Here is a 12,403-nt window from a genome sequence, read left to right as displayed (position 1 = left end):
AAATCAAAGGTGCATCGTTTATTTTTTTCAAATGGTTTTCTTTATACTATATTTTTAGTCAAAGTTACTATTTTGGGTAATTTTTAAATTCTTATACTTTTATTTTAATTATTAGTGTTACATTGTCTCTTCAGATAATTAAAATTTTCTGTTTATTCCTTCGAACTGAGCATTTTAAATATATTTATTAATATAAATTTTCCAGAATTTGATTTTATTTATTTGAATTGCATTTCTTTCGGAAGAATACTTTGCAACCCAGACTACGATGCGTTTGAAAACTGCATATATTAAAGAGAAAATACAGTAAAGCACAGTTAACACGCCTTTCAATGTTCCGTTCAGAAAAGATATATATAAATAAGAGAGATGTATAACCGACAGGATGACTTGCATACACTGCTTTAAACAGTTTTATCATTGTGCCCATTGCTTTACACAATTTTATCCTACATTTGGTTTCGTAAAATGTTATTCATATTTTAGTCAAATATTTTATTTTTGAAATCGCAAGAATCAAATATTATAAAATTAAAAAGTTTTAAATCAATAAAAAAGTACAAATACTAACTTTTAAGCAAAAGTTTATTTTTTGTTCTCTTTTTCTTCAGGCATTCTACTTTCTTCTTGCTCTGTTTCTTTAGGCATTCTGTAAGTATATTAAAAAGCATCCAACTTTTCGAAACATCTTGGTATTTCTGACAATCATTTTAAATAAAGTTATCGCCTTCCATTTCATAAAGGCTCACAAACGGCAGAGCGGTAAAGTCGCTGAACACTGGTAGTTCACTCCGGGGTTCGAATCCCGGTTAACGGGCTGATTGCATGGCGTTTTCGTGGATTTTCTCATGTGTAACGTGTATGCCAGCTGGTTTTTCTTAGAAAATTCTTCACGAAGGCATCCTTCCTTTTAGGCAGATAGCCCTGCTTTGCCGTAACTTAATAATCCAATTAAATCCATTTCATCAGTATTTGGTCAGAGCCTTTATCAGTCTTTAGAGACTAAACATTTTGAAGGTATGAGATGAAAGGAAAGACTGATTTCATCAAGAGGTTTTTGGTTTATTTAATTATGACAAAGCACACTAAAGCTATCTGCCTAAGGGGAGGGATGCCTTCGTGGAGGACTTTCTAAAGGAGACTGGCTCGTATAGACGTTACACATGGGGAGAACCCCAAAAGCGTCCCTGCAGCCAGCCCGTTCGCGGGATTCGAACCTCAGACCGATCTACCAGTGTTCAGCGACTTTACCCCTCCGCCGCTGTTTCATCAGGAGGAAAAAAAAATATCTTTAGGTGACATCCACATACATCACTGGATAAACTCCTGAATCTTCAAATAATTCGACTGAGAAAATCATGGGATTCTCCATTTATGATACGATATGATGTTCTATAACGTAATTTAAATATATACAACCATATAGTCTAAAACCAGTCGCTCTTTTGTCTTTTCTGTTAACCTGTAGGGTTTATATTTATTTTAACTAACATTTATTTTAAGTTTAAACTATCTTTCCTGTCAAGCCTTACTTTCCCCTGGAACTGACAATGCCAGAATATGTAAATTTTAGTAGAACGCGCAAGGATTCAAATTATCAGCGGAAGTATTATGATTTAAATAGGAAGGAAACGAGTTCGGTGTGTGATATTCTTACTTCACGAGCGCGGAGGTAGTTAGCGAGAAATTGAAGAACCCCGCGTTTCGGCCTATGTGCTTGGCGGGAAGTAGTGTTAATCGTTCAAGTGAGCTTCAAGTCTGCTGAATTAGCAGCGGTATTGTAAAACGCGGTGAGTTAGTTATTTTAGAGAGCCTCGTAGTTAGAGTCTTGTCTTTAAGTTCTTTTCAGGTTATTATTTTTATTTGACCGCCGAGTTGGCGCAGTCTGTGAGCGTCAAGAGCACGCAATTGTAATTTATTACGTTGAATAAAAAGGGACTTAAACCCTTTACAAGACTCTGTATTTTATCCAGTTTTCACAGTCACCCCTTGGTTGCGTGCAAGTTGGAGGCGCGCAACGTTACAAACCCCACAAGCGCAATTGGTGGTATTTGCTGGTGTACACGTCCAAGTGTTTTTTCTCTTTGAACACCTAAATTCTTTGAAGCATCCTGAAAGTATATTCAAAAGCGCCCAACTTTTTTAACCATCTTGGTATGTCTGACAGCCAAACTTCCCTGCAAATTTTTGCTTACTTTTCTCCCTAATTTTCTTCTTTCCTTCTACAGTTATTTTCAGTGCTCACACAAGAAAATTAGGATTTTTCCATTGCTAGACTTCCATAAATTTTGCCTTCTTGTCAATTTTTTTTAAATATCAACTACATGAATTGCGTTTCAGCGGAAGACAGCTTTTCATTTTCTAGTCATTTTAGCTATACATAAAGTTTAAAGCGAAGTTCAAAGGATAAATATTTTAATTAAAAGATTTTTGCTAAATGTCAAAGAAATAAAACAGTCCAGCAGTGTTTATTCTGTACCACCGAGTAACCCGATTCTTATATCGGCTGAAACAATCTAAATCATACTAAAGATCATGTTTTTTTTATACAGTCTAGAACGAGAGAGAAAAATTAGCTTCTTAAAACATTCTTTCTAAGTGAATTGATATAAAAATTTATATTTTTATATATATTTTTAAAGCTGGGACTTTAACCAAACTGTCAGACTTTTAAAGTTTAATTTACATGGTGGTTATAATTAAAGTTCCACTATGAAATGGTCATAAAAGGAAAACTACCGGACCAAATGTTATCAAACTTGAGAATCGTGTAAAGGGGGTTATGGGAATTTATTTTCTGCGGGAAAAAAAAAAAAGAGTTAAAAAACTCACCACCAGGAGAAAATTGGCGTTGTATGCAATATTGTTAAAGGAAATAAAACATAAAAACATCTGTTTAAAATGTGTTTAATAGTTTCCGAAACGTGTTACAAAGCATGTTCAATGTAGCGTCCAGCATTTTCTGAAAGCAAGTTAAATCCTGTTACTGCATTCTCAACAGCAGCTCTTAGCATATCAGGAGGAATGTTACGGACATATCGGGGTATCACATTTTTCATTTATGCCAAATTGTTTAGATTATCACCATAAACAGTGCTTTTAAGATAACCTCATAGCCAAAAGTCACAGAGGCTGAGGTTTGGTGGGAAGAGGGGAAGTGCTGGCTTATAAGACGTTCATTCGTGAAATGTTGCCTACGTAACTGTGCGACACACGTGAGGTGGGGCCCAGCTGTGCATAAAAATCGTAGTATCTAAAATGCCACGTTACTGCAGTTCATGTATCACAACACATTTTAACATTGACTCTAAGTGAGCTGCAATCACAGTGGTCCAGCTGTCGAATGTTCTTCAAAGAAAAATGGTTGAGTTATAAAACTAGCTGTCATTCAGCACTAAACGGTGTGGAATGACTGTTATGTAATGAATGCACTAGGAAAATGCAATGGAACTAGATAGATAACATGAGGGATTTCTTTGGCCAAAATCGATTAAAAGCGTTTTGAATCAGTATCTTCATGTTTTAGGGCCGAATTCAGGCTTCAAAAATTACAAACTAACGATCTGTAAGAAAACGATTTCCAGATTGTACGCACTTGTGTGAGTGGTTTGCGATCTCTTATTTTCTAATCTCTAATTCGTGGTTTTCACGGACGAATTTCTCACTTACACGGATGGCGCACTCGACTTTTATCGAATTTAACGCCTTTAAATGGTAATTTGCCTACTCCAAAGTTTCTTAAGTGTATACAACATATTAAACCCGTGTAATAAAAGGTTAAGTTAGATTCCGACCAATATTTCGTTTAACAATACTGGATACAGCGCCACTTACCCTCTGGTGGTGAGGTTTCGAACTTCCGTTTTTTCGCGGAAAACAAATTCCAATGACCTCCTTTACACGATCACCAAATTTGATAACATTTGATAACATTTTCCATTCCAAATTTTGAAAACATTTTCCTTTTATGACCGTTTCAATGTGGAACTTTAATTATAACCACTCTGTATATTATTAAATTTTAATTTGAAGCTATGCGTTATATGTATACCATGCGTAAAATTTTCGCTTTTATGGAAAAAATAAAGAATCGAAGCAAATATACTTAGGATAATGGACCAAAACTGAAAGAATTTCCCCTCCCTCCGAAAATAAAATATGGAAACTTCGACCTTGAGTTTATTGGGTTATCGAAATATTTAATTTGACTTATCTTCTAAGTCCTAGTTCCGATAACAATTCCGTCAAAAATTCCGAATTACTGAAGCTGAAGTAAAAGGTTTAGTATATATTCACTGTATGTTAATAAAGTAATCAGAGTGTAATAAAAATATATTAAAGAATTTACGCTGATGCAACTTTTTGTCTGAATGCACAACACGTAATTGAAGAGAAGGCTTGTAGAGATCTGTTTTTGACATGGCTGTAAAAGTAGATATCGTACTCCTTTTGTCTCTTCAATGTCAAAAAACTTTCCTTTGAGAAGAAACTTTAATTTTTGGGAAAGAAAAAAATCACAAGAAGACAAATTTGAAGAACATGCAGGACGATTGAGTACACATACTTATTTTCGGAACACAAGCGGTTTTCCGATTGGTTATTGAATAATGAAAAGATGCATTGTCATGCAATACAGAACATTTGGAATAAGTTTTCTGACTGAATACCGTAAGATTAAAGTGATATGCTTAATTCACAGCCATTACAAGTCACACATTACAAGTCAACTCGGGCAATTGCAGAATCGTTTTGATTCTGAGCTTGTAAGACAAACGTAATGGCACTGGATTTAAACACTTCTTTAATACTCCGAGAACGTTCCTTCTTTAGCTCATATTCCAAAAATATTAAGTGAATACAATTATTGTACAAGAAATTGAATATTCATTTGCACTACGGCTTGGTAGTTTACTAACGAGTTAACAAAGCTTAAATTCTGCTTTTTGTGTCTAAGAATACATCAATATTTTAAATATTTACAAATAAAATATTAATTTGGAGATTTAATTGGAGCCTCACCAGTTGCCTAGCATTTAAAGATTGTTAAATACTAATTGTTTGTTGCTAAGTCTAACCCAGGCTGCATGGTTGGTTTTCATAGTTTTCTAGGTTCTCTTTACAAAGGTTTTCCATGAAAGCATCTTAACCAAATAGCTCCCATGTGCTTTCTATGTTCATGTAACCAGCTAACCTAGTTTAAGTGCGATTTCCAAGTGAAGTTACTAGCAAAACTCGAATACTCGTTAAAAATCATGTAGCTTGCCAATAGGGAGTAACATGAAAGATACGGCGCCAATAATTGAATTGGTGGTTATGGTACGCTGTTTCTAAACATAGATGATCATTCCTTAATTAAATATAATTGATTTGTAAATTCTACTAGAACTGACGGTAAGAACTGAAGTGTAAATAAATAATATCGTGTGCAGTCTTGATTAATAAAAATTAGAAATATTTGCATAGAAAAATATTTGCATTCAGACAAAGTGTGTGTGTGTGTGTGTGTGATTATGGCAAAGAATCGCCGAAGGTAAAAATTACTCTTATTTTTTTTTAAAAAAAAAGGAAGAAAGAGAGAAATTTTAAAAAATAGTTAAAAATTTGAATAGTATCATCTATAATTTTAAAAAAATAGCTTTTCATATAGTATTAATAAATATTTATTATGCATCATTTAGGGAAAAATTTTATATAATTAATTCTCCGTAAAATTTTATTTGAAATTTAAGGTTAAAATACACTGCTCAAGACAATTAAAGGTTATTGTAAGTTTTATATAAAATAAAGATATAAGCGATTTTTTTTTTTTTTTTTTGCCGAAAATGGAAGAAGAGAATCACAAATGCAAATTTTTCTGATTTTCAAACTGTGGAGTATGCTAATTTTTAGTTCGACGTCAAAAACGTCGCTTCAGCGGCAGCGAATGAAATTTGACTTTCAACTGAACAAAAGACAATGAAGACAAGGATGATCGGCATTCAGTGACTGCTTTGTTTCGATGAGTACGATGTCTCAGCGAAGTCATTTAACCGATTTAGAAGCTTGGAGAGTTGTTGGTAGTTTAGAAGGGGGCCAAACTCAAGCCGAAGTAGCGCAAGCCATTGGAGTGTCACAAATTGTGATTTGCAGGATCTGGAACCGATTTTGGAAACTGGAAGTGCAGGCCGAAGACCAGGGAAAGGTCGTAGACGGGCAACAACGCCCAATGAAGATCGTTATTTAGTGTTAAAGACTCGGAGACACCGAAATATGAATGCTACTCTTCTCCAACAACACCTTCGCTCGGCTACTGGCAACACGGTTTCAACTCAGACTGTCCGAAACCGACTCCGTGGTGTAGGTCTGTATGCTCGCCGACCGATGGTATGTGTTAGACTAATATCAAGGCATCTTCGCGACCGCAGGGAGTGGGCAACAGAGCATGTGAACTGGAGGAGAAATGAATGGAGCAATGTTCTTTTTTCTGACGAGTCCCGTTTTTCTGTTCATCGTGATAATAGGCGTATTTTCATCTGGAGGGACCGTGGCAGTAGAAATAATCCTGCGTTCGTGCACGAAAGTGTCAGATTTGGCGGTGGGGGAGTGTTGGTGTATGGTGGCATCTCCATTGACGGGCGCACAGACCTCTACATCATTCGATATGGACCTCTGATCGCCGATATAGGGATGAGATCCTCAGACGTACTGTAGTCTCTTACGCTGCAGCAATCGGAGATGACTTCATTTTAATGGACGATAACTGCAGGCCACATCGTGCTAACCTGGTGGAGGGTTTTCTTTTCGAGGAAGGAATCGTACGAATGGAATGGCCAGCGTATTCTCCATACATGAATCCAATAGAGCACGTTTGTGACGCTCTAGGAAGACGAGTTGCTAGCCGCCAACCACCCCCACAAAATAGCCTCATTGACTCCCTGCCTCAAAGGTGTTCAACGTTGCTGGCCGTCCGTGGAAACCATACCCACTACTGAAAATGATTTCCTTTGAAAAAAACACCTTTTCTTAGTCTTTTTTTCTCATATGCACAAATTGTGCTTTTTTCCTTTTGTACACAAATGCGCAATAAAATGCATTTTTTTCAGCCAAACATGTGTAATTTATTCTCATATAACCTACTACGTCTGTCGACCATGTATCAATCAGCTAAAAAGTTTCCCAGCCACAAGATCCACCTAAAACCGCAATATCCTTTAATTGTTTTGAGCAGTGTAGCTACCACAATTCACTGTAACAAAATTCCATAAACCACATTTGGCGTTATTATCGCTCCAAAAAAAGATGCCAAATTTCAAAACGCGAAAATATGTAAATTCGTGTATATCTTAGAAAATTTTGAATAAAAAAGTCTAATTTTTTGCAGATATGCTTAAAAATACACCTACTTTAAGATGATGGTAAAAATTGTATAGGTTATAATTCAAAATTGTTTTCGAAAATAGAAATTTAAAAAATAAAACACAAAAAATGGGTAAATTTTATTTGGAATGAACCTTAATTTTGAAATGTGAAAGGAAAAATCAAAAAGGTTTAATAAAAAAAGAGATAATAATAAATATTTACCAAATTCAATTAACATTGAGGAGCTAAAATTTTGAGAGCTAATATTTTTAAAACTACTCGTACGATTTCCACAAAACGTGGCATTCTGGGATAATTTGAGTCGTAGAATCGAAATATGGAAAATAATTGGTATGTTATTTCAGAAAAAGTCCGATTTTGTGTCAAAATTCCTATGTTAGATAAGTGCTATATATAAATCTAATATATATCCTAAGTCGCGCTTTCGAGACATGTAAAACGCAGTTTGAATTTCGTCAATCGGCCCAGTAGAACGGGAGATATAGCACTGTCCCATTTTTTTTTAAGCAGTGTACATGCCTTGTCTAAAGATAATGCTTCAAAGGATCATAGTGTACTCAACATATGACTACACACGTTATGTATATTATGCTACCGTATCCATGCTTTTGCATACACCTTGTAACATCGCAATGTATTATCTAGTGTCTAACATTAATTAGTACCAAATTTGTATGTATCTTTATGTATTAGTGTATTAGCACAATGACTACGTGTGATAATCTAGATAAAGGTGGGCATGGCGCAATACCGATTAACCGTATTGGTAGAAGGGTACCTATGTCCTCCGTCGCATGTCACATGTAGATAATAAAGAAAAATAATAATTTGAATTTGAGTGTGCTCCAAGGCAAATACTGAAAAGGATGTTCCCGGAAGCAATGGAGAAGTTATATGTTGTCAGAGACTGTCGAGATATGCCAAGACAATGTCACTACTTCAGGAAACTAAATGAAAAGTATTTACGAAATAGCACTCCATTAGGCAACTACGAAGATGTATCATGTCATCAAAAAACATTAAGCTATATTAAACGAATTCAAAATAACATAAGTGCTATGTATCAATCCATTCACAGTAGAATATAAATGCATTTATTTCAATCAGCTAGATATTGCTAAAATGTAATATGTTAAGTTACCAGTATAACAATATATTGTTTTACCTTATGTTATGTAAAAATATTAACGTCGAATTATGAGGCATTCTTTGAAATAGTTGTGTAAATAATGTCAAAAAGTAAAATGATATTTTCAAAAGTTTATCGGTCGAGTATAATTTGGAACATAATTTAATTTAAATGTTTAATCTCTTTATTATAAAATACATATTTATGTTTTCTATATTGTAAGAAGCCGTAAGGAGTTTGTAACGTTTTTAGACTTATCAACAAATTGCAAAGCAATAAGCATTTAATAATTTTTTTATATATCTTTTTTTTTTGTGTGTGTATATGTGCGTATGTGTGTTTATTAGAGTTCTGGACATCCAAGACGAGAAGTTGTTAGGAGCATGGAGCGAAGAAGTAATTGGTAATCTAGAAGTTAATTAGTTTTGACTTTACAGATTAATTTCAAATAAAAATGTGCTGCAATAGAAATTCGTTATCCCTATTCCAACCAAATTAAACCGCAGTCATTCAAATTCTTACTTTTTTCTGCTCCTTATGAGTAAGTCAAAATGCTGCTAATTAATTTATGCTTTTCGAATTTGTGTTAATGTAAATAATAATGTAATATATAGATATTTTAAGAATATATCGAATTTCTTTAGATGAATGTGTACAAAACTGATATATTGTCTAACAAATAAATTTCATAAAAATACGATTATATAGTAGGGGTAAAAAATAAATCTTTGTTTATATTGTCATTCATTACTTACCGCAATTTAACAAAGAATGAAAGAACCTAAAATGCCATTATATTGAAAATGTAATATTTAAAATATGGTGTTTATTTAAATTATAATTTTACTTTAATAGTTTAATTTTTTGAACAAACTTATTTCATGCCCTATTTTACTGAAATAATAAAAAAATAAACATTGGCTATTTAATTTTGCACAACAGAAATAAAAACTAGCCTTACATTATTTTCGGATTGTAGAGTCATTAGGATTTTTTTGAAAGCAAAAGATGAAAAATTAGCAAACGCCTTCGTCGGGAATCGAACCATGGACCTATGGAATACCGGCCCAGCGTGCAGAACCATTACACCACGAAGGACGCTAGGAAAGTGGGAGAAATACCTTATATACTCTCCTTTTTAAAGGGCGACTAGGGTTTTAGGGGACCTAGTCGCCAAATCCTGGGTGCGGAAAATCATCATCCACAACCCTTTTAGTTCGGGCGCCACTTGTAGAGTCATTAGGTTAATTGGAAGCAGAAAAGATGAAAAATATGCAACCGCCTTCGCCGGGAATCGAACCACGGACCTCTGGAATACCGGTCCAGCGTGCTACCGTTACACCACGAAGGCACGCCAGGGAAGTGAGAGAAATACCTTATAAGGTAAGTAAATATAAACATATTTAATTTGCCTCTTTGTAAGTATTACATAAAATAAATATGAGTTACATACTTACACAAATAACAATAATTCCACTGAGAAATTCTATTTGAAAAATGTGGATTTAACATGTTGCTTTGTTCAAATAAAAGAATTCTTTTTTTTATTTTTTCGCATTTAAAATCTGATGAAATTCCTTCATACCACATTTTTAGTAAATATGTGCTTTCCCTAAAGAGAAAAAAATTATATTATTCACATATTAAAATACTGTGTGTTGCGAACCGAGTTATTAAACTTTGAACTCAATTAACCTAGGCACATCGACTGCCGCTGCCAAGAAAATGGCATACCACTAGCATCTGTATTGCTGCAGCGAAATTCTGCTGCCGCAGCATTGCAAGCGTTTATCACGATAACTTCGTAAAGGAGAACTGTATTTTACACTTGCATCAACCAATCTCTGCGAAAATGTCAGCGTCGATGCTTGTGGAACGTACTTTGGAAAATGCATGCGGTTGTGGACCGTAAGTTAAAGACAGAGAGCCGTCGTATGCGGCTGTTAGTATACTCTGGTATCCGCCTTCTTTTTCGGAACCCCTTCTTGAAGCACATTTTTATCTCGGGTTCATTGTCACCAAATCCGATCGACAATTGCGGCATTGGCCTGCCTTTCTTCCGTTATGTGGCGCCAAGGACCAACCAGAGATCGAACATGAACTTCTTGAACTCACCGTTTTCTTATCTTATGTTCTTATATCTTATACGTTTCTTATATGAACTCACCGTTTACGATGACACTTAAAAGCTTTCTCCTTTTCGTACACCAAATTTCGAAACAAATGAAAACGTCCCGAATTAGAGCCAGAAGCCTCAAAACCTCAAGGATCCGTGCCTTGTTTAGATGCTTATATCCCTCTTGGTAATCGTCGGATTGGCTTGAAAGTGCGGTCATTTGTAGAAAGAATACTTATGCACTTCCACAGAAATTAGCATGGCCGTAAATTTCTTTTTCGTGACGGGTCATTTTCTCTGTCAGATAGTGTGTCTCAGTTCTACATTCTGCCATTTTTCAAATATTAAGCATCAGGGGCAAATTAAGAGCTAGATATGCAAACTCATAGTCTAACTAGATCAAGTTATCAACTTTAATATGCAATATTTCCATGTTTCAATATAAAAATAAAAATTGAGTGATCAGTGTCGAGTTGCTCTGGTAATTGTGGCTCAAATGGCGAAGCGTTTTAGAGAAAATTCCTGTTTTCTTGCCTATGCAGTATTAACAGATAGGTAAAAACATAATATATAGACGAGATATCATATTTTCTTTGTCAAGCATTTTTGAATAATCTTATTCACACACAATTAAAAGGAAAATTTAATCGTTAATGCCTCAGAGGTTTACAGGTGGGATATTCAAGTTTACTTTAACTCCCAGTATATATGGCTATAATGAACATCAGGGTTTCGAAGACGTTTGGAAAGATCGAAACTAAGGAAGTCATCTTTGAGCAGAAGTAGAGATAATAACAAAGTAGAGATATTTTTGCATTTAACATGGGTATTGGAAGATCCCACCGTGAAAACGGAATATTTTATCGAAAAGTATTTGCTGAATTTATAATCTATGATTTATGCTCATTTAATGTTGCACTTTTTTTCTGAAGTGTCAAATTTTAAAATTACTTTCAGTTATACCTAGAATGAACATACAGCTGTGTTGACTGCTTTTTATTCTCATATTGGAATCATTATCAGTTGAATGCATAAAGAGATTTCTAGGTAGAATACCATATTGATAAATATCTCATTGGCATTTATCGCTACATTCAGCAAGTCTCGATGATACGTACTAACTTAATTCGTTATGCAACAAGATGAATTTTGTCTGCAACGTTCTGCTATATTAGTTACATAAATGTATTTTGAATGTTAAGGCTCTGGAACCTGAAAGGAAATTATTCCACTTTGAAAATAATGTATTGCACTTTTTCAACCTGACGTTAAATGTTTTTTTGTGAAGAAATAGCCTGCATGCAGTATGTAGCAAAGCAAATCGGAGTTATAGGGCTTTAATTAATTTCGTATATATATATATATATATATATATATATATATATATTTTTTTTTTTGCAAAAGGTTGGTAAACTATTTATTAAAAGAAATTATTAGAATAAGTGTCTAAGAATTTCTGTCATTTATAATTTTTCACAATGTTATCTGTTTAGCAATATTGCCATTCTTATTACGTGATGAGCGTATGAATGTGTTAACAGTTTTGTTATCATTTTAAAATTATTAGTAATTTTAAAAGGCTTAAATATAACAATTTACGAACTTTTATCATTTTATTCATTCTATCGCATCAAAATATTATCATTACCCTGAGAGGAAAAATGAATTTAACGACTTGAAGTGATGTCATCAAAATGGGTTCCTGAAGTACACATTTATAGAAACAAGAAGTTTCATTTCACTCCACTGGAAGCAAAAAGTGTAAACACTAATAGCAGGATGATACTTTTTCTTAAATA

General features: G+C 34.1%; 1 non-coding gene across 1 annotated transcript; it reads right to left on the bottom strand.

The window, feature by feature from the left end:
* Nucleotides 1-9,767: 9,767 nt before the first annotated feature.
* On the bottom strand, nucleotides 9,768-9,839 carry TRNAT-GGU (transfer RNA threonine (anticodon GGU)). Its single transcript has one exon. It is a non-coding gene; the product is annotated as a tRNA-Thr (tRNA).
* Nucleotides 9,840-12,403: the final 2,564 nt, after the last annotated feature.

The sequence above is a fragment of the Stegodyphus dumicola genome, chromosome 4 (assembly GCF_044657685.1).
Source record: "Stegodyphus dumicola isolate Sdum_Otavi_A_Nest chromosome 4, ASM4465768v1".
NCBI lineage: Eukaryota > Metazoa > Arthropoda > Arachnida > Araneae > Eresidae > Stegodyphus > Stegodyphus dumicola.
This window is presented reverse-complemented; position numbering and strand designations above follow the sequence as displayed.